This window comes from Tupaia chinensis, unplaced genomic scaffold, assembly GCF_000334495.1.
Source record: "Tupaia chinensis unplaced genomic scaffold, TupChi_1.0 Scaffold000042_1, whole genome shotgun sequence".
Taxonomy (NCBI): Eukaryota; Metazoa; Chordata; class Mammalia; order Scandentia; family Tupaiidae; genus Tupaia; species Tupaia belangeri.
This window is the reverse complement of record NW_006159497.1, coordinates 2,960,876-2,982,360: the sequence shown is the minus strand read 5'-3', so window position 1 is coordinate 2,982,360 and position 21,485 is coordinate 2,960,876. Positions and strand designations below refer to the sequence as shown.

At 48.8% G+C, this 21,485-nt stretch overlaps 1 long non-coding RNA gene across 1 annotated transcript in view; it reads left to right on the top strand.

Moving 5' to 3' along the window:
- Nucleotides 1-20,832, top strand: part of LOC114008307 (uncharacterized) — a 314,255-nt gene extending 293,423 nt beyond the window's left edge. Inside the window, exon 4 of the long non-coding RNA XR_003549863.1 lies at nt 20,772-20,832. This is a non-coding gene — a long non-coding RNA (uncharacterized LOC114008307). The remainder of the gene's footprint in view (nt 1-20,771) is intronic.
- The last annotated feature ends 653 nt before the right edge of the window (nt 20,833-21,485 follow it).

The following is a 21,485-nucleotide window of genomic DNA, read 5'->3' as shown; positions in this document are numbered from 1 at the left end:
AGGAGAATGGAGGAGAAGGGATTGCGGCGTGACCATCCCCTCTGGGGGGTGATTTCTCGCTTTCTGTCTCTCTGTCTCTCTCTGTCTGGCGAGCGCACGCGCCCTATAGCGGAAACAAACAAACAAACAAACAAACAAAAACACCTCTCCAGAAAGTCACAGGTTTGATAAAATACTAGACGCATGCGATGTTGTAACTTCCACAAAGTTGGTGTTTTCTAGACAAAAGAAAATAGTTTCTCATAGTGGAAATGTAGGCATCCTTGTGGAGTGTTTGGGAATTCAGAGCCAGATACTTCTCCTTTTTGGGTGGCTGTTTTTGACCTTGAGGTGCCCTTGTTCTTCTCTGGGTTGCAGATTTTGGCTCCCTGGGATGGGTGGTGCTCTCCATTACCTGGCCCAGCCTGCAGGGCAAGGAGCTCTTTAAGAGCCCAATGAATCTTAATAAAAAATGGAAATGGCTTTCCCCCTTCATTTTAATTAACATTATGTCTACATTTCTGGGATAATGGATAATTAAGTGAGTTCCCTGGGCATTACAATGTTCTTGGAAATAATTTATGGTTTCGTTTCACTCTGTGAAGGCTGTTTGGGTTGGTGCTGAAGTTCCATCATAAATATTTCCGAGGAGCATTTGCACGTCTGTGATTTGTATTCACGTGGCAGCTACACCGCATTCCGGGGACGTGTCTTATGTAATATTCCTCGCAGGCCCTGCTTGCATTCTTTGCTTTCTCTTTGGGCACAGAGTCATTTTTAGAATGCTGTACTCCTTCAGCTGCTGTTTCAACCACGTTCCTCTGTGGGAAATGGCTGACTTGAGACAGAAGCTCACTGGCCCTTCTGGAACCGGGCTGGGTTCCCTCTCCCTGTCTAAAAGGGAAGTGGAGATCCTAATCAGAGTTGATATTTGTTAAATGCCGGCTCGTCTGTGCAGGCACTGTGCTAAACACTTCCCTGCACCCTCACTGTCCACACTCAGTCCTCATCATCCACCAATGGGCCAGGGGCTACTGTTACTCTTCCAACGGATGCCAAGTGGCAGAGCTGTTCCACTGCCCGTGAACACTTCGTGGGGGCCTTATGGGAGTGTCTGCAGGGGTGACAGGGCCTCTGCTTTCTCCCTCCAGGGCAGGCCCATCCAGGAGACTGGCGTATACAATGTCCTGCCCCAGCACCGTCCAGCACAGAGACTGAGTGCGTGTGACTGTAGAACCGATTTGTGACTTCCATTTCTATTTAAACGCCGGAAGTTGAGGTCGCTGCGTGTAGATAGTGGCCGCCGCGTGGAACAGCACGACTCTGGGGCAGACTGCCTGCCCTTGTGCAGGGAAGCCCTGACCTCACTCACGCATTGCTGCTGTAAATCACCGAACCACGTGGTTTAAGTAACACCGGTTTGTTATCTCAGTTCTGAGGCCTAAGATCGAGGCATCGCCAGGACTGCACTCCTCCTGGAGGCTCCAGGGCAGACCGCATCCCCTGGCTTTTTCAGCTGCTAGAGGCCGCGCATCTCCTGACCCATGGCCTCTTCTTCCCTCTTTAGAGTCAGCAGTGGGGCATGTTTCAACCTCTGATCTGACCCACCTGTTTTCTTACATGGTCTCTTGTGGTTACACTGTCCCTTTGGATAGTTCAAGAAATCACCCCATCTCAAAAACCTTAACTCAGTCATATCCGCCAAGCCTCTAATGGCGTGTAATGTGCCGAGTTCACAGGAGGGTCAGGGGATTAGGGCCAGGGTATCCTTACACGGAGAGTTACTATTTACGCTCCTGGTTCTCATCATCTCTATTTCTTTGACCCTGGGCCTATCTTTGGGGGGCATTATATAGCCTTCCACCCCTCCCAGATATCCTCATGACAGTACCCTTCAGCGGTTAGGGGTACAGGCTCTGAAGTAGTGCTGACGTGGGTATGAATCCCAGCCTTGCCACTTACTGTGTGTAACTTGACTTTGAGCAGGTTACTTAACATCTCTGAGTCTTACTTACCTCCTCTTTAAAAGGGCAGCACTGCCGATACCAACCTGGTCGGGCTGTCCTCAGAATTAAGTGAGATGAGATGAGCAGTGCTTAGCGCAGAGGGAGACACACAAGGAACGCTCAGGTTGTTCGAGGCTGCTGCTGCGGCTTAGTTTTCATTATTATTTGGTGCAGTGGCACACCCTCACTTTCCTACTTAGCTCCTTTTAAAAATATGCCCAGGGTCAAAGAGAGACAGAGATGATGAGAACCAGGAGCATAAACAGTAAACTCTTCCATTTAAATGACCTTTGAAAGGGCTTGCTTTTATTTCATGCCTTCTTTATCACCACCTCTGAAGTGTGTGGAAGCATCCTCATTTCAGGGTGGAAGACAAAGGCAGAGCGACAGTAAGGTACGCGTTCAGAACCACAGTGACTGGACCACACGGCTGGGACCCAGACGCTCCCCTGCCTGTCCACCTTTCCACACCTGCCTTCCTCTCTGAGGTGAAGCAGTGATGGAGAAGGGGTGGCTTTGCATGTGGGGTGGAAGGATAAGTAGGGGGGAAGGAGTGGTGATAATGTGTTCTTGAGAGTTAGGGTTCCAGAGTCGTTCAGGAGACCAACACTTCAGGTGCTTCCATGACACCTCTGAGGCGCACAGGGCCCCCAAAGTCTACCCATGAGTGACCTTGATGGCAGCAGACGTCCCACTCCCCAGTAGGAAGGCTCCCAACCTGTTTCATTCCCTTGTCGCCTGGATCTTCACCGGTCCTGTTCCTCTCACAGGATTGGCTCTCACAGGCCTCGCTGCTTCACTCTGCTCTGAGTGTCACCCACTGGTGGCCCTTCCTAGTGAGCCGGGTCTGCCTTTCCCAGGCTGTGAGTATGCTGACCTGCTAACCTCTTCCGTCCACTGTTGGGTGCTGTGTGTTTGGCTGTCTCATGCAGTTCAAGCGCAGTACCCCTCCCTCTCCAGAGGGTGATCAGAACAACTCTCTTGAGTGTGACTTCTAACTGCCCCGCTGAGATGCTGCAGCCTCAGACAAAAGCTCCATACTCTCTTTGTGCCTCAGTTACTTCATCTCAAAAATGGGGCTGCCATGGGTACCTTCCTATGAAAATAAAGCAAATGCATGCTTATGTGTCTGGCACGTAAAGCACTCAGCGGGGGCCGGACCGTGGTGAAGTGGTAAAGTGTGATGCTCGACAAGGCATTCCTACAGGGAAAGGTTCTTGGCTCAAGTCAGGAGAACTCCCTGAGTGTGCCTGGCACACACTCTCATCCCACGATCTAGCGTGGGTGAACACGTAGAATGCATCGTGGCATCGAGATCCTATAGGGGCATTCTCTTTCTCTGTCCTCTTGCTCCTGGCAAAAATAATTACGTGAATGAGTGAACCAACAAAAGCACTCAACAACTCTCATTCATTCATTCTTTTGACAAATGTACATTAAGATGAGCCCAAGTACATTGGAATGAGCCAACTCTTAGAAAAGTGTGGCCTCTAAATTATGAGTTTAGTTGACCATAACATGAATGACAACCTCGATATGAGAGTGAGATATTTTAATGACAAACTCAGGGTGAACTTGAAAATAAACCATTATGCATGAATAAAAAAATTGTGGATGAATTTCACAAATTTTCAAGAAATTCCAGCATTTCAGCTTTTCTTTCCCCCCTTCTGTATGCAAACCCCTCTGGCTCTGATCCCTCTGCCAGTCTATCTCCCTCCAACCCGCTCAATTTATCTTCAATTGACATTGTGAAAAGTTAAGATGCACAGTTGTTAAACCTCCACACGCGAGCTTTGCTCGCCCCTGCATTTTCAAACCAGCACAAAAGCATTTTCATTAGATGATCGGATGCTCAGAAGCCATAGCTTGTGCTACACAATTCCGTTCAGCATATAAAAATGTATCTCTTTCTGACTGCATTATATTACTCTACTTACTGAGCCATTTATCACATTGGTGGGGCCCAAGCTCTGTTTTATTGAGACTACAGAATCAAAGACCCGTATTTCCACATATTCTTCCACCTCTGCCAGCCTATTTTCGGAGAGAGTTATTTCTTGTGAGTGTTGACAAGCTAAGCAGCCTCTCTCTGGCTCCCGGGTCCAGCATGGATTCACCTGGAAGTCCACCCAGGGGAATTTTTCTGATGGAAAGTATCCTCTCAAGTGGTATGGGAAATGGTCCGGCCCCAGCACGTGATGATGGAGGCAGAAGTCTGTGGTAATTAAGAGTTCTGGCACAGGAGGCCGCCCAATCTGAGTTCAAATCCCAGCTGTCTGCTTCCCTGCAGTGTGACTTTGGCTTAGTTTCATAACCTGTGTGACCTTTCGTTTCCACACTTGTGAAATAAATGAGATGACGATAGTACAAATTTTGAGGAGTTGCTGAAAATAATAAATACACTAGAATACATATAAAGGAGTCTACAGTTTGTGAAAATGTGTATTATGAAAAATATGCATAAATGTTCCAATTTTTTCTACCTAAATAAATTCATCTAAGCTTTTTGCCGTAGTGTGCATGTGCTCGCTGGAAAGAGACAGAAAGACCCCTGGGGGATTCTGGGTTCATGTCTGGTGACCTCTCTGAATACATTGGGCACTCGTGTACCCTGATCTGTCGCTTGCTGAAGCCGGGGGTGGATCATGGTGTCAAGACCCTGTTGGGAGAGTTTCTCTCTGTCTCTCTCTCTCATGGGGAGAAATGAAACTTCAAAAACTCATCATGTTATAGACCATAAATATATACAATTTTTATTTGTCACCCTACAAATAAGAAAATAAATACATTTCTCCAAATAAGGAAGCAGATAGAGCCCTGACACTCCAAATGCTGAGTTTTACAGGACAGAGAGACTCTGAAGTTTTCACAAGCGAAGCAGGCTCCGTCCTGTCCCACTGCCCAGCCCATCCCACAGTCCGAAGGGTCTCAGCTCCTGGAGTTGTGCCATGACTTGGCGTGTGGCCAGTGTTCACAGTAGCTCCTGTGAGGAGAGGCCTGGCTGGAGGACAGACTGTCCCCCCAGCCCTGAGCAAGCCGTTCCTTCCCTGAGTCCCCTGAGCACTGGGCATCCACGCTCTGCAGTCTGCCACACAGACCAGAAGCCATCCTACTGAATCTGGAAAGCACTTTGTAGGCTCCAAAGTGACGATTGCAGTGTGACAAGTGAACACCCTCGCTGTCCCCGCTGGGAGAGGTGGAGAATGTGATAAAACAAGTTAGAGCCCTGGCGGGTATTTCTGTCTCGTTCTGTTAAACTTGGGTTTGGCAACTTTTAAAACCCTTCTCCTTGATTCTAAAACTGTGTCCTAAGGGAGCCTGTGAGACAAGCTGTCACACTGTCACTGAAGTTCCATAAAGTTAGGGAAGCTAAGTGGTGTGTTTCTGGTGCTTCTTGCCTAAAGAAGAAGGGGGTGGGTGCATGTCTCTGAGGGGGGAAAGGAAATTATGCTGTGTTTTGATTTGCTCAGGAGCCTGAGCTCTGCGTGTGGTCCCCTCCCTGCAGGTCTGAGCCTCAATCTGGAGTGTGTTTCTGAATGGGGCTAGGAGAGGCCTGGTAGGTAGTTCCTTACTACAGAGAGCAGACGTAGCTATGCAAGTGGTGCAGCGAGCAGGCCCTGTGACAGCCTTGAACACCCATGCATATTCACAGATGTTCCTGGGGAAGGAACTGGCAATCTTTTCCGGTAAGAGTCAGATCGTAAATATTGGGAGCCTTGCTGGCCACGCGGACTCTGCTGTGGGATGAAAGCTCCGCGGACACAGAAATGAGTGGGCATGACTGCTTGCCAATAACATTCCGTCTACACCACAGGTGACAGGCTGGAACTGGCCTTGCGAGCCCTGCTTGGACGATCCTGTTCTAGGGGACTGTGCCATCCCCTGACATTCCCTGTTCTAGAAGTGGATGGTTGGCCAGAGAAATGGCCTGGTTGTCAGGTGTGGCACTGATAACCCAAAGGTAGCCTCCTCATCAAGACACGGTCTTAGTCCACTTGTACTGCTCCAGCTAAATACCTAGACTGGGCAGTTCATAGAGAACAGAAATGTGTTTCTCATGGCTCTGAAGCTTGGAAGTCCAAGAACAGGGCACGGGCAGGTTTGCTATCTGATGGGAGCCTGGTTTCCACCCCCAGGATGTTGCTTCATTGCTGGGACCTCTGGAGGGAGGACTGCTGTACCCCACACGGTAGAAAGGACAGGAAGTCCCTACTATGACGGCATTGACGCAATCATGAGGCAGAGACCTCATGACCGAACATCTCCCAGCACTGTTGCTGTGGGGGTTAAGTTCCAAATATGAATTTTAAAGGTCACGTTCAGGCCAAAGGAAGGAACTGTCAAGATGGAATATCATGTTTAGACTTCCCCCTGCTGTTGGTCAGAGTTCTCCAGAGAAACAGAACCAATAGGAGGTTGTGGGTGTGTCTTTATAAGTACACAAACTTCAATTTATACATCATGAGGAATTGGCTCAAGTGATCATGGACGCTGAGAAATCCCATGATCTGCCCTCTGATAGCTGGAGACCAGGAGAGTGAGTGTCAGAGCTTGGCCTGAGTCCAAAGGCCTGAGGCCAGGGGTGCCAATGTTGCAGATCCCAGTGTATGAGGAAGCGGGCTGTCTTAGCCACAGTAATGCAGGAAGAAAGGCGCAACTTTCTCATTAGTCCTCCTTTTCGCCTCTCCATTCCTCACCAAATTTAGCGATATCCCCACATTCCTTGTTGAGCAGGCAGTCCAGGAGCCCGCTGATTCAGATGCTCCTCTCACCTGGAGACACCTGACAGACACATCTGAAAGTAAAGTCAGCCAAGTATCTTGGTGTTCTCTGATCCCGTCTAGGGAACACATAAGATTAGCCATCCCCCATACTTAAATTTTCTTAATTGAGGCATAATTTATATGCAATAAACATACAATACAGACATAGAATTTGTAATGAAACACACAGATCTCAAAGATGCAGTTCAATAACTTTTGACAAAAATAGACCTGTGTAAGCATCATCTCAATTAGCATATAGGTCATTTTCCTCCTCCCAAAAAGTATCCCATGCTCCTTCCTGAGACCCCCAACCTGGACCTCAACCTGAGGCCACCACTGCTCTGGCTTGTTTCCCTGAAGATGTGCCTGGTTTTCTGGTAAGAGTCAGATCGTAAATATTGGGATTAGGTAACTTGAATATTTTTGTGTCTTTTTAAAAGATATTTATTCATTTCTTCCTTGAGTGAGAGAGGGAGAGAGACAGAAAGCGAGGAAGAAGCAATTCCCCTTAGCAGGGTCTTTATACTGGGACCCTTCCCACACCCTCAGGCAGTCAGGGTCATAGACGCGCACACCCAGCATGTGCAGGGAGGCCTTGGGCTATGAACCTGGGACCTTTCTATGTAGGTTGGGAATGCAGAGCATTGTGTTACTGCTGTGTACCAGCTGGTCCCATTTTTGTGCCTAGTTTTGACTGGTTCATTAATTTAAAGATAGGTATCAAAAATAATACAAGAAAAAGTGATAGAAAAAAAAATCACCCTTATCTCTTCACTTGGACATCACATCTGTTTTCACATCTGTTTTCTCTTCCAGGTCTGACCCACATGTGCACATATTTCAATATTGTTTTCAAATGTTGTACTCTATTTCCCCTGATTTTGTATTTATTAACCCAGACACATATTCCTTGTTTCTGTGGAGTGACTTCAAAGATTATTTAACAGTTTTTTTTAACATTCCAGACTGCCATTGTACCCAAACATACCCAAACTTCCTCCTGTGGTGGAGAGACAGGGCAGTCTAGACACCTCCTCAGGAGGCTGGTACCTGGTTTGTATCTTGACTGTGAGCCTTGGTTCTCATCTGTCCCAACCTGGGGGAACAGTCGAACAGGTTTCCTGAGGGAAGGAGTGAGAGCCGGGACAAGTGTTACAGCATGGACACAACACAGTGTCTTCAGGGTCGTCCGTTTATTGTGGGCAGCACGGTACAGCACGGAGATGACGCATCGCGTCATCTATTGTGAGCAGCACGGAGACGACACAGTGCCACAACCCCTCAGGGTCATCCGGAGACGACACGGTGTCACAACTCTTCAGGGTCTTCCGGGCCGTCTTCCTGGTCGTTCGTAGACTATGCGGTGTTTCAGCTCTTCAGGCTCTCCAGGGTCGTCTGTGTCGTCTTCCTGGTCGTCTTGCAATTGTGGACCAGGCATTATGGTTATATACATGCTGGTGGGCCATGAGTGGTTGGATAAAGGATTGTAAAAGGTGGGTTATGATTGGTTGCTTCTGTGGACCAATCATGAGGTGTCGGATTATGCAAATCTGAGGATTCTAAGCTCACCGATTTGCTATGGGAAGTGGCCAATCAGAGTACGGTTTCGAAGGTCAGGTTTTTTGAAGGGAACCAATTGTGGCCTTTATGAGAAGTAGCCAATCAGAGTATGGTTCTGAAGGTGAGGTTTTTGAAGGGGAGCCAATCATGGCCTCTGGCATTGTGTAATTGTTTGCTTTCTGAGAAACCAGAGATATTCGCTGATACACAGCCTCTCACACTCATCTACAAAGTAGGGATCCCAATGGGACTGCTAAAGTCTGAAAGTTTGAGTCCCTTTCTCCCCACCCCTGAATTCACGTTGGAACCTAATTGCCAGTGCCATGGTGCTAGGAGGCAGGGCCTTGGGGTTGATTAAGTCGCAGGGTGAGGCTTCATGAATGGGATGTGTGCCTTTATAACAGAGGTCCCCGAGAGCTGACATCCCCTCCCTCCATGGGAGACCCTGCTAGAAAGCTCCATCTCCGAACCAGGAAGCCCCTGCCAGACGTTTCTGCTGTTTCCAAGTGTCCTGCTCTCAGAATCGCCTGTTGCATGATGAGCAGCAGCCAGGTTTGCTGTTGTTCTTGGGCATTAGTATCCGGTATCTTAGATCTGATGGTGTCCAAGATACAGCTTGGATCTTTTACTGAATTATTTTCCTAAGGTAAGTTCCTGGGAGGGAGTTGTAGAGACAGGATAGTGAACGGCCTATCTCTGGATAGCATTTCCAATTTCTTGAATAAGTCTGTCTCTCTTCATTTCCACTGCTGTCTACTCAGGCTGTCATCACCTCTCTTCTGGGTTATGGAAAACATCTCCTAACTCCAGTCCCTGCCTCATGCTCACAGCCTCCTCGCAGTTCTCTCTCTATTCTAGCTGTTCTTCAAATGAAGCCTGATCTTTCTCACCTCTTGGATCTCTGTCCTCTCCCCTTTGGCTAACTGCTCCTCATCTTTGAGATCTCAGCTTGGGAAGAAACCCATGCCTGGCCTTTGAAGTCCCAGGCTGGGACCTTTCCCCTGTCTCTAGGTACGTCCACTCTTCTGTTACTCATGCTGTACTCTTGCGACTACTTGCTCGTAATGCGTCTCCACCCGCTTCAATCCCGCACACGTAGTTCAGTGCCTAGAAATTCATTCATGTTGGCTAAATGAGAAAATGAAGGAGTATTAATTTCAAGAGAGTTGCACAAATTCATTGACCACCAGTGGCATACAGAGGTAATTTCATCTGCAGGCTTGCAGCACTAGGTGTGGTTGCTTTAAATGCATTTTCATGAGATCATAGTGGGCACACACCCCAAGGCCAGTCCTGGATCCCAACCCTGGTCAGCCAGGTGGCTTGCAGTGCTGCAGTTTAGAATGCTACGACTGTGCCACCCAGGCTGGGCTGAGCCTGAATGTTTTCAAGAGCTCTCCCATTGTCTTGTCCCTATGATGAAGCTCACTCTCCTTCATGTGCCCGTTGTCCACACTCCAGCCTGCGTATAACCTTGACAATGCTTCTCTCTTGTCTGACCGGACGTTCTGTTGCACCCATCTCACATTAGACGAGCCTGTGGCAAACTCTGCATGAGATGATGGTGCATGTCCTTTCTTGCTGTTTGGCCTCATCCGAGAGTGATAAGAGGGAAGGAATGGGAAGGGATCGGAGAGGTAGAACGAAAACAGAGGAGCTAATGGGGTTTCTCTTTGTGAAGAAAACCTTGTGCTGATGGTACAGGGCCCTCCCCTGGGAGAACAGGGTGCAGAGCACTCAGGACATCGCTCTCTTAGAGTGTGTTTCTTGGGGATCTGGTTGTGTGAACATCGGAGGTGCCCAGTCCACGTGGGCACCCACATTGAGTTAGATGGAAGAGCAGTGATGTTTCCTGACCACAATATGAAAAAGAAGTTTATACCCCAGGAGATCTGCTGTAACCATTTCCCCGGACTGGCCCATTGAACAGCAAGGCCACTGAATGTGGGGATAACACTGGGCTCACCCCACGTTTACCTATGAGGGGTTGGCAATGTAGAAACCTGGCCCTTGCCTTCAAGGTTTTTTGTTTTTGAAAGGAGGAGGGATATACAACAGAGGAAAAGATAAGGTGGTAAGTGACTGTGTGTGAATGGAAGGAGGGAGGATAAATGAGAGCTCTGAATGGGAGGTGATAAAGGGCTGCACCCCGGAAAAGGGGAGGTTGGCAAAATGGAGGGTGTGGGGGTGCCTAGGAGAGGGCTTGGCCACCAGCACAAGGAGGACATTCAGATCTCAATGAGGATGATTTCCTACGGAGGTTCAACAAAGCGTGCACCTTAGTAAGAGCCGGTAAATGAAGCTGGTAGGGAAGAGCATACTGGGGCTGCAGCTGTTGAGACTTCCCTGGAGAACGAGGATGTTGTGTGGTAACGCGCTGGGCATCACCGCAACTGGGCAGAGCTAGGAGACAGGCAGAGCAGGGCCCCAAACTGTCCGGCTCTGAGCTTCTGAGAAAGACATTCCCTCACCGCCACCCAGGAGGGCAGGGACAGAGCCACGCCGTCTTTGTCTGCAGAAAGGGGTGAATATGACCACTGATTTGTGGCAGTGCTGGGAACCCCTCTTTCCAGGCAGAGATTTGATTACTCATGATACCCAGAGGTAACCTTTGACTTCTTCGGGCCACCTTCAGGGCTGTAACGTGGGTCTCCACTGCCAGTAACTCATTATCTGTCCCAGAAGGAGAGAAGAAATGAGTAAGGCGCCAAGCCTTCTGGTCACATCCTGACTTTTAATTGTATTAACTGCTGGCCTCATTGGAGACAGTGCAACAAAAGCATTTTTAAAAGAATAGTTATGCCCTTCTACAAGAGCAAACATGAGCCTTGTTTACCGAACTGCCAAGTTTATCATGAGTGGGAGACACACACACACACGTGCACACACACACCCCACCACGAGAGCGCTATTGTCAGTGAGAGCCGCATGCTCTTGTCCTGCCTCCCACCTCCCAAGTTATAAAAAAATTACAAAGAGAACATGTAAGGGGCCCCACAACGATTTCAGTCAGTGACAAGGCATCCCACCCCATATGGGGGGCTTTTCTGTGTCCCAGGAAATGGCAGCCACTTTCAAGAAATCCCTCTGGCTCTGCCCAGCACGCATGGCAGAGGGCTGGCACCCAGTGCCACCCCACTTCCAGTTGATTGTCACATGCCACACCAGCAGTCCACGCAGCCAAAGTCTGAGAGTCCTGGAGTCCTTGTGTACAAATCCTTCCCTCTCACTCCCCTCTCTCACGCAGCACCAAGGAGGAAGGCATGTCTGTGTAAGGAGGATTCATCAAAATCTCTAATTAAATACATGGCAGCTGGTGAATTAAAGCATTTGTCTTAGCTCTGCCATCCTATAATACCTTATAATCCTGAGAGTCCAAAGTATGAATTAATTATAATTTCTAAGAACCCAGGGAGCCAACAGCAGCCAGGAGGGAGGGGAGAGGAAGGAGAAGCTACTCATGTGATGATAATGCGGTGGTGGAAGGGGCGGCCCACCACTAGGTGCGTTTAGAAGTCGCTTCAGGGGTCAGGCGGTGGGGCAGCAGCAGCCCGACTCGACCCACCTGGGAAAGGTCCTGGGTTTGTGTCCTGGCACCTCCCTGGGCATGGCAGGTGTGTGCATGCCCACGATCTGGGCCTACTGAAACGGCATGGATCATGGTGTGGGGGGCCCCTTCTCTCTTACGGAAGAAGTCAACGAGTAAACTTTTTAAAAAGAAGTCACAGGTGTGTAAGCCTGTGTACTTGTGTCCATATACAGGGGTGTGTGCACATGTGAGTGTGCTTGTGCACGCCTGCCGGGATATTCTCTAGTCTCAGGCTCTAACCATCAGGCATGTCACAGAATCGGCACCAGCAGCGGTGGCGGTGGCATGGCGGTGGCAGTGGCGTGGCGGTGGCAGTGCTCGTGGTTCTGCGGGCAGCACTTTGGCAGCCGTGGAGTGCTGACTGTGTGCTCTGCCAGGCTCGGCTCTCCCCAGCCATCTCCTGTGTAAGTGTTGTCTATGCAGTCAGCATCCCACGTAGAGCTCTAACCACTCAGAACATGGCCCCCAGGGGCCACCCAGCGGCATGACCGTGAAGTGCCACGCTGTGAGCTGACTCGCATGGGAGGGTTCCAGACTCATGTCTTGAGGCCTCCCTGAGGTTGAATCAGACCTGACTCTTACCTTGAGGAGAGAATCCTACAGTGGAGTGGGGCCTGCTGGCTAAGGCCACGCTGCTCTCCAACAGGAAGACCTTCATGTCTCAGGAATTCCATGTGGGAAAAGCTGACTTCTTCTCGGTGTGAGGCATGGCCACGGAAGTGCAGGGCCACTCTGCTCTTGGCAGCTACGGGGGTCCCAGGCTGCTACTCCTCTGTGGCTCCTCCATCGTCAGCATCTGGCCTCCACGGGAGGAGAGCGAGGGTCTGGAGCAGGGAATCTGCACAGGCCAGGCCGGGGCGGCAAACAGCTCTTCTGTGCATACTTCACAGCACAACTCAGTCCTGCAACCAGGCCTCACAGCAAGGAGCCGGAAGGAGCCCAGCTGTGTGAGCAGGAAGCAGGCAAGAGTGCCTTTGAGATGAGAAAGGCTTACAGGGGCCAGAAAGTCCTGTATTTTGCAGTGGGTCAGGGGGTGAGGTTGAAGGGACAGCCTTGTTTTGTTTCCTTTCCCTCCAGGTGTAGTGAGCTCAGTCTTTAAAAAAAAAAAGAAGGTGAAAATAAAATTAAATGGCACATTGCTCAGAACTGTAGCGTGCAGTGGAAGGAGCAATGCCTCCGGTGTTCTCAGAAGTCTGGGTTCAGAGCCTGGCCCTACCTGGCAAAACATTCCTTAGCCTGCCTAAGCCTCGTCACTCTCCTGGAAAACATGGTGACAACAGGGGTGATGGCTCAGTGGTAGAAAGCTCTGCGAGGGCGAGCCACACAGGAAGGTCCCGGGGTCACGTCTGGAGCCCTCCCTGAGTCCAATGGGCATGCTCATGCCCACCACCTGGGAAAGGCTGAGGTGGGGCGGGGGATCGTGGCCTCAGGACCTTGTCAGGGGTGCTATGTCTCTCTGTCTCTCTTAATCAAAAGAGTGGAGAAGATGGGAGGAGTAGCTATAGGTGCCCCTCCTCCTCAGGAGCTCCTGTGAGTGTGAACAGGTAGCTAGCGAGTGTGTGCCGCTGGTGCGGGGTGCGTGCCTGCGTGTGAGCGCTTCCGTCAGCCGATTCCGAAGCTGCAGTAGCTGCTCGTGGGGCCTCTGTCTCTGTGAGGATGTAGATGACAGGTCTTCCTTCTCATTTCTCACGCACGAGCCAGCTAGATCGTTGGGTGGCACCCACTTAAATGTCCACCACACTTTAGAGCCAGCAATTTTATTTTCGATTGCCCAAAGTCCCAAGAGGAAAATGGAGGAGAAGGGATTGTGGCGTGGCCATGGGGGTGGGGATTTCTCGCTTTCTGTCTCTGTCTCTCTCTTCCTCTCTAGTGAGTGCACATGTCCTATAGAAAAAATAATCTCTCTAAAAAGATATGTATTTCTACTTGATTAAAAAAGTAGCGGAATAATATTAATAATCAGGTCACTTTGACAGACATCACGTGCTGTGTGGTGAAGCACGACAGCCTTTCCTGCAGTCTCTAATTCCCGCAGCAACCCTGGGACCTGGGTACTCCCGTGGTCCCCGCTCGGACATGGGCCAAGAGGGCTGGGCGTGGCTGACGCGTTTTCGTCTGCACTTCTGGGGCCTGGGATAGTGCCTGTGGGCAGAAGCACTGACGAGTTTCTGGGATGTGTGGGTGACTAGTTTCCAGGAGCGAGGAGACTTCGAGCTGAGTGACTTGACTTTCAGAGGTCTCACTACAGTCAATGCGGCAGCTGGCTCCCAAGTCAGGTCTGTGACCTCAGTCTGCATTCTGCAGAGTGGGAAAAAAAAAAAAAAATGGCAAATGCAGAGGTTTGACATCACGTGCTCCAAAGTGAGCAAGTCTGCAAACCCACGATGCGTTAGATGGATCAGACTACCCTTTGCTTGATTTCCACTGAAGAGACTCTGTTCCCTGGAATAAAGAGGGAACACGACTGTTGTCACTCTTGGTCACTCTTGCCCAAATGGTCACGTTAAAAACCAGCAGCAAGGTGACTGGGTCCACCATCTGAGGTCCGTGGGACTGTTCCCAAGCCTGGGGGACTCCAGCACACCTGGGACTTGCAGGAGGACGTTAGCAAGGCTCTGGTCCCTGGGGCTTGTCTCCTTGTCTGGGAAGTGAGCACACTGGCTGGGACGGCTTCTGCTCCCTTTACTGCTGGGCACTGTAGACAAGTGACTAAAATCCTGGGACCCCAGTCTCAGGGTCTGTGAAATAGTCCCTAGGAAAAGACCATGTTTTAAAGAAATGGCATGGTGTACTCTGGCACTGAATGGCTTCTCTGCACGTGGTCTGTGTGGTTATTGTTTCTAACCTCTACAATCGCTGTCCAAGTTTTTCTGAATCTACTAGAGAGAAGCACCATGGCTACAAATATATACCTCGCGTTTTCTAGACTCACTTGTGTCCGGGTGTCTGCAGGGGAGTCGCCTGGCCCCATGAGCCCCTGTCTATTGGGATGATCTCGCTTTTCTGGGCTTGTATGTTAGCCTCTGAGGAAGGCTCAGAGGGGCCAGGAAACAGTCCTGGCGGGACCTGCTGCGCAGCTTCCTCAGCTGGCCAGAGGCAGCCTCGCTGCTTCCATTCTCCGCTGGCTGCCCTCCGAAAGTAGCTTAACCGTGTTTGTCTCTGTCTTCCCTTGTTTTGTCAACATGCCATTGAGCAGGAAATGCAAACCTGAGCCTTGATTAGACATCTCCCTTGGTGAGGATTTACTCTGATTTTCAATTCAGTAGGTTGGCGTCGATGCCGGGGCACGGGCTTCGTGCCACTGAGGGGTCCAAGAAGTGGATATGGCACTGGCCAGAGTTCTGAAATGGAAATGCGACACAAAAGGCGCCACCTTGCTGAGAAGAGGTGGGCCCCCCCACCACCACCACCAGTCCCCCCACTCCTCAGAAGCAGTGCTCAGAATGCAGCCGGGAATTCAGCAAACTGCCAGCGAGGCCGACGCCCAGACTGCTCACCTCACTGGTGGGGTTTTCAGGGAGGCTGGGTCAGTATGTGTATCTGTGTGCAGTGTGTATGTGTGGGTCCGTGCATGTGTGCACACGCATGCATGTAACAGATTTCTGGGGAGACAGAAATCCAGGGTTCTGGCCCTAATCCTCACAGTATCAATCTGTGTGATCTTGGGTGAGCTGTTTAACCCTCTGAGCTTCATTTCTTCTTCTGTGGGAAAGCTGGGAGGTGAGACCATGAGTCTGAGGGGGCCTGGCAAACCTCTCCTCTAAACTTCACCTCTTCCTCACAGAAGGAATTCTCGAAAGTTTGTGGAAAATATGTATTATTTTTTTAAAAAATGCATGGAATTCAAAACTCTTTTTGTACCAAAATAAACTCACGCTTTAATTCTATTTTTATGAGCTTTTCTGAAGTCCCTTGTGATTAAAGAATGGATATTTGGAGCCTTAACCTTGCATCTAACCCCAGCACTTGTGGTGTTGGGTACATGATTTAATCACTCTGGACTTCAGTTTCTTTATCTATAAAATGATCATGCTGACCATGGCTAGTTCCTAGGGTTATTCTGAGCATGCATGGAAATGTCCAAAAATGCTTAAGAAATGGTCCTGCTTCCTCTTCCTGTTTCATTCTCCTCCTCCACCTTCCCTTCCATCCTCACCCTGACCTGCTTCCTTCCTCCTTTATTCATCCCTCCTCCTCTTCCATCATCATTATCATCATTGTCATATCTTACCACGAGCTCGAATCCAATTATGTACCTGAAAGCGCCGTGTCATTGATGAACTATCACAAACATCAAAATATCCATGCTACTGTGGGCAGACTCACCTTGTGAAACTTGAGTCTGTGTGTGCACACACATGGGCATGCATGTGCTCGTGCACTCCTTTCTGACTTGCTCAGGGAAGGAGTGTAGCTGTCGGGCAGGTCAGATGTTGTGCATCAAGGCATGTGGTGAGCAAAATGAGTTTGCCTGTGGATGAGAGATCCCGCAGGAGCAGTCGGGCGGCCCAGCAGGAGGGGAGCCAAGCAGAACACCTTAATGATGGCTTAAGAAACTTACAAATAAAGCTGAGATTCCTAATGTTTAATTTCAAGTGACTGAACATTAACATTTAATTAACTCCTCACTGCTAAACCAATATTAAATCCAGGCAGAGGCTGGTGGCATCTCTTATATATGAGCAGCCTAGGGGTACACTCCTGTTATGACACCGTTCAGCAAGATGGAAGCCCACCCAATCACGTGGAGCCCTGGTCTACACATTATCTATGTGTCCCATGAGGCACAAACCTGTTCTCATCTATCTAATTCTCAAGACAAGAAGAGACTCATGCAACATGATACCCCTTGGCTCATCATCCAGGTATACCTCCCCCTAGTGGTAGGACTTTGGCCAAGCTACCTGAATAAGCTGAATCTCAGTTTCCATCTAGAGAATGGAAATTAACACCCACTTTGGGTGTTTCTGTAGGTTAGCAACATCAGACTTGAAACACCTAACAGAAGACCTAGCCCAGAAATGGAAGAGATGATTGTGCATGAGCCCCATTTCCTCTCCTCCCCTTCTCACTTGCTATGTCTAGACGCACTAAGCTTCTTGGTTCCTGTTAAGGACCAAGGACTGGGATCTATTTGACCTTATGCTCTTCGATTTGTTACCTTGGTCTGGAATCCTTTTTCCTGCCAGTCTCCCACTCTTTTTTTTTTTTTTTTTTTTTGATGCGCCCAGCGGGCTTTTCAAGCCACCGAGTCAGAGACTGGAACCAGGGTCAGTCACATGGGAGCCCAGCAAGGCAACCACTACGCCATCTGCTGGCCCCATAACCCACTATCTTTCCTAAATTACCAATGTTCTAATCTGAGGGTTGAAAACAGATGAGCACTGTACAGAAACCATCAGGTGTCTCTACTGAGCGGGCCCCTCTTTTTTTTTTTTTTTTTGTCTCTTAATTTGAGCCCAAATACCATTTCCTCAAGAGGTTATTTCTGGCCTCCCAGGTAGATCAGTTTCCCTTCTGCATGCCCATACCTTCCTCGTTATACCTGACTTTGACCTGGACGATACAAGATTCCATTCTCCCTTTTTTCTGATGTCCACAGAAAAAAATACTTGCTTCCTTTCATTGTTTTCCAAAGCCACTAGAACCTCACAGTCTTTCTTGCACCCTTTAGTGAATTAGTTTCTTTGTTGACTCACTAGTGATGTGTCTGACAACTCTCCCCACTTGCCTCAATAATCTTCTTCTTAACTATTTCGGCACTACAGTATGTTGTTTGCATTTGCATAGGGTTGCACGTTGTATGATAGAAGGTCATAGAAGGTCTAGGGTTAGTCCAGGTGCAGTTCAGTCTGCAAGTTGGGAAGGGAGTAGTTCTATTCCTTTATGAAGGCTTAACTGACCTTTGTTGAACCACTATGGAAGGTCATAATCTACTCAAGACTGGGATCAGAAATTGTGAACCCCAACATCAAGAGCCTTACCTGCATCTTGGGCTGGGTTCTGAGATGCAAAGAATTGGATAGCGAGGAAAGTGGATGCATCTCAGATGGGGTGAAATCTAGGGCATGGAAGATGCAAACGCGTCAGGGAAAAGAGGCAGTGTTTGCCAAGCTAAGGACAAGATTGCGGGATCAAGGTTAGGTTGGTCAGTTCAATATCAGAACCATAATCAATCCACATGATAAGAGTTTTTATTTCCTTGTAGGTCCTGGGAGGGTGGAGGGATGCATGATATGGCCTTAAAATGATCACGAGGCCAGAGTTAGGAAGAGGAAGGAAGTGGTACTGTATATCAGGTTTCAAAGATGGGCCAGAAAGAGGTGGGTCCCAGGAGCAAGGCAGAGATGTGTTAGGTGGTATCTCTGCTCCTTGATGGTGATGGTCACACAGTAAGCATTAATAACCTTTTGTGAGCTCTACTTATGCTCTAGGTATGGTACTAAGTGTTTTACTCATCAACATTTGTTTGATACCATGGGAGGTACTGATATTAACTCCACTTTACAAAGAAAGAAACTGAGGCATGGAAAGTTTAAAGTAAGAGAGAGTGCTTAGATTCCCACCAAGCTCTGTTCGACCCCAGACCTCTTGTTGTCTGTTGCTTCAATTCTTCCCTCTTGTTTCCATGTCACCCTCTGTGTGGCCCTCTTCTTAGTCATCACTTCAACATTGTTTACTTGTCACTTGCATGCTCATTGGATGATATTCATTGAGCACCTACTATGTGCCAGGCACTATGCAAGATCTCTGCTCTCTTAGAGCTTGCGTTCTGTGGAGAAGGTCAGTAGGCAAATACACACATGTGTACATAACTGCAAAAGATGATAGAGTCTAATAAGTGCCCTAAGGAAAACGTAATAAAGGTGTGTGATAAAGACAGCGGAGGGGCATCTTTGTGTAAGGAGGTCATTGTCACATTTATGCTGAGACCTGAAAGATGAAAGAAGTCAGTTATCCAAGAAGCCTATGGAAGAGCATCCTCCTTTTCTTAGCTCTCTTCATTACCTCTGACCTCTGGACGTAAGAGTCACATATTGGGTTTTGACCAATGGTGTAGACATGCAGGATGTCTTTGTGCCAGGTCACTGTAGCAGAGGTGTCAATCTACACCCTTGGTGGCTGCTCCTGCTCTGGCTCTGCGCTTCCGGAAATGGAAGATGTGCTTCCTTATCTTGGTTGGATTTGGCATAGACGCTCTTGTAGAGGCTCCCCAGAGTGGCTCATCTCCGGGCAGCCGGAGACCAATTATGGAGCTCTCCCTGTCCCAGACTTACTGCTGAGCCCAGCCATAAGCCGATACAGAAAATCCTCAATCCAGTGAAGTGTTATTTGCTTGAAATATTTGAAAGAGCCAGCTTGGCCCATCTTCAAATATTTTGTTAGCTAATCAAAGCCAGATTGCGGTCAGAGGCCATATCTAAATTTATTAGGAAAATTAATAGACCATTTAGATTTTATTGGAATTAAGCTAAAATACGATAAGCAGTCACACCAGAAGATAGTCATTAATTATTGCATTGGCCTGCGTGATGGGCTCATAATGGAATATTGACTTCTAGGTAAGTCATGGGGCTTCAGGACAACCAGGACAAGCTCTACCAGAATGTCCTCACTCCATCTGCTTGAGGGTAATTGGATGGGACACAGTGGGAGGCTGGTAAGTAGGTACCAGTCATGCTTTCATTGGGGGCTAGGCCCTGGTTCTTTATGAAGTAGACGGCCTGGTTTTGAATACTAGTCTCCAGTCGTTCATAGCTGTGTGACGTTGGATACGTTACTTAACCTCTCTGAGTTTTCATTTTCTCATCTGAAACATAGAGCTAAACATGACTAATAGAGTCGTGGGAATTATGGAAATGAGATGTGCGAGGTGACTGGCACATAGCTATTGGTGCGATGGTTACTGCCGTTGGCAACATCATAAAGAAGACAGATTTTTGTCCTCAAGTTATTCTAACAACACGTTACAATATGCTGGCCGGGCAAGCAGAGCTGGTTTCTCCTGCTGTGTGCCCCATAAAACGTAGAGTCAGTCTAAGTTCCAGAGGATCCAGGGACTGTGGGCCTCCAGGCAGATGGCCCAGCACAGGCAGAGCCGTGAAGGACTGAAACAGCCCGGCTGCTATGCGATAGCGAGGCGTTCCAGACCAAGGGCATCTCCCCTACACTGTGGTCCACAAGAACTGGAAGCTGGGTGTGGTGGACTGGATCAGTCACCTTTGGGCTGATGTCTGTGACTGCACATGTACCAAATGTGACTTACAGAAATGACCACTTCGTTTACTCTTGCTCGGTATTCCACTTGACCTTGTGGAAGCAGAAGGGAACATCTTTATAGGTTTCGCCAGAATGGGAAGTTGTGACCCGAGGCCGAGTGGTGAGGTTTCTCCTGGGATGTTTCCAGGTAGGCAACATGTCATCTGCAGGGTCAGTGTGGGTGTGGCCTGAATGTACACAGGATCGGACAGGCTTATTCAGGTCCGGCTCTGCCACGTGCTCCTGTGCCACCTCAGCCTCTCTGAGCCTCAGATCATTCATTTGCAAAAGGGGGAGTTCAGAATAGTGACGCCATTGGGCTGTGGACAGGATAATTGAAAAACATCAGACTATATAGTCACACAGCCCTTTACATGAAGTTGGTCCCTTCTATACAGCCAACGCATATTGGCTCCCAGAATATAAGTGTGGTATGTTGGATTTTTTAAAAATTAATTTAAAAAATAAGTGAAGAGTGATGCTATATATGGGCGTTGTTTCATATACTAAATATATACATCTGTCCTCAGAGAATGAATATGTATTTCTCCAAAGATATATGGGCATGAGTGATTTCTCCTATTAAGTGTATATTTGTCTATTGCACAGGCATCTGTGGAAGAATATGGGCATATGTCCTACTTACGCATGGAGAGGAATATAGAAGGAGAGGTAGGTATGGAAACTGTCAAATAAGACAGGTCATTTTAGAAAAGATAGGAAACTCCTTAAGGCTGGGGGTGTGGGAGGGTGCTGACTAACCCCATGACCACATGTGATGCTCGGCGTACTGAGGCCAATGGTTGCTGCTGTATTTTGGACTAGCCAAGAGCGCCAGGGGAGACTCGATCCTGTGGCCCACCCTCATTCGCCATGCACACTGTAAAGCGAAGATAACCAAGCCAAAGGAAGTAAAGCACCAGCTGGGGTGGGACACGCTGTGGCTGGGACCTGATCGACACGGGGTGGAGAGACCCAGAAAGGTTATCCCTTTGTGTTGTGATAGACAACATGCCCCCAGTGTGCCCTGGAACCCTGGCTGGGGTGTGGGTAGACATGGGCTCCTTTGCTGCATGGTAGGAAGGGCTCCAGAGAGCCAATGAGTGTGAGTTGGCCAGGGTGGGAGGGCCCAGGACATGGATCCAGGCAACTGCGATGAGATGGCCTCAGTGACTCAGGGCCCTAGACGTGGCTTATGACTTACTTTCAGGGTGACTTTGGGGACACATTGAGGAAGAGAAACAAAGGTCTCTATTACTCTTGTGACTGCCTTATTATTACAGAGAAGAATGTCTGTCCTCCATTGCTGCCCAGAGAGCAGAG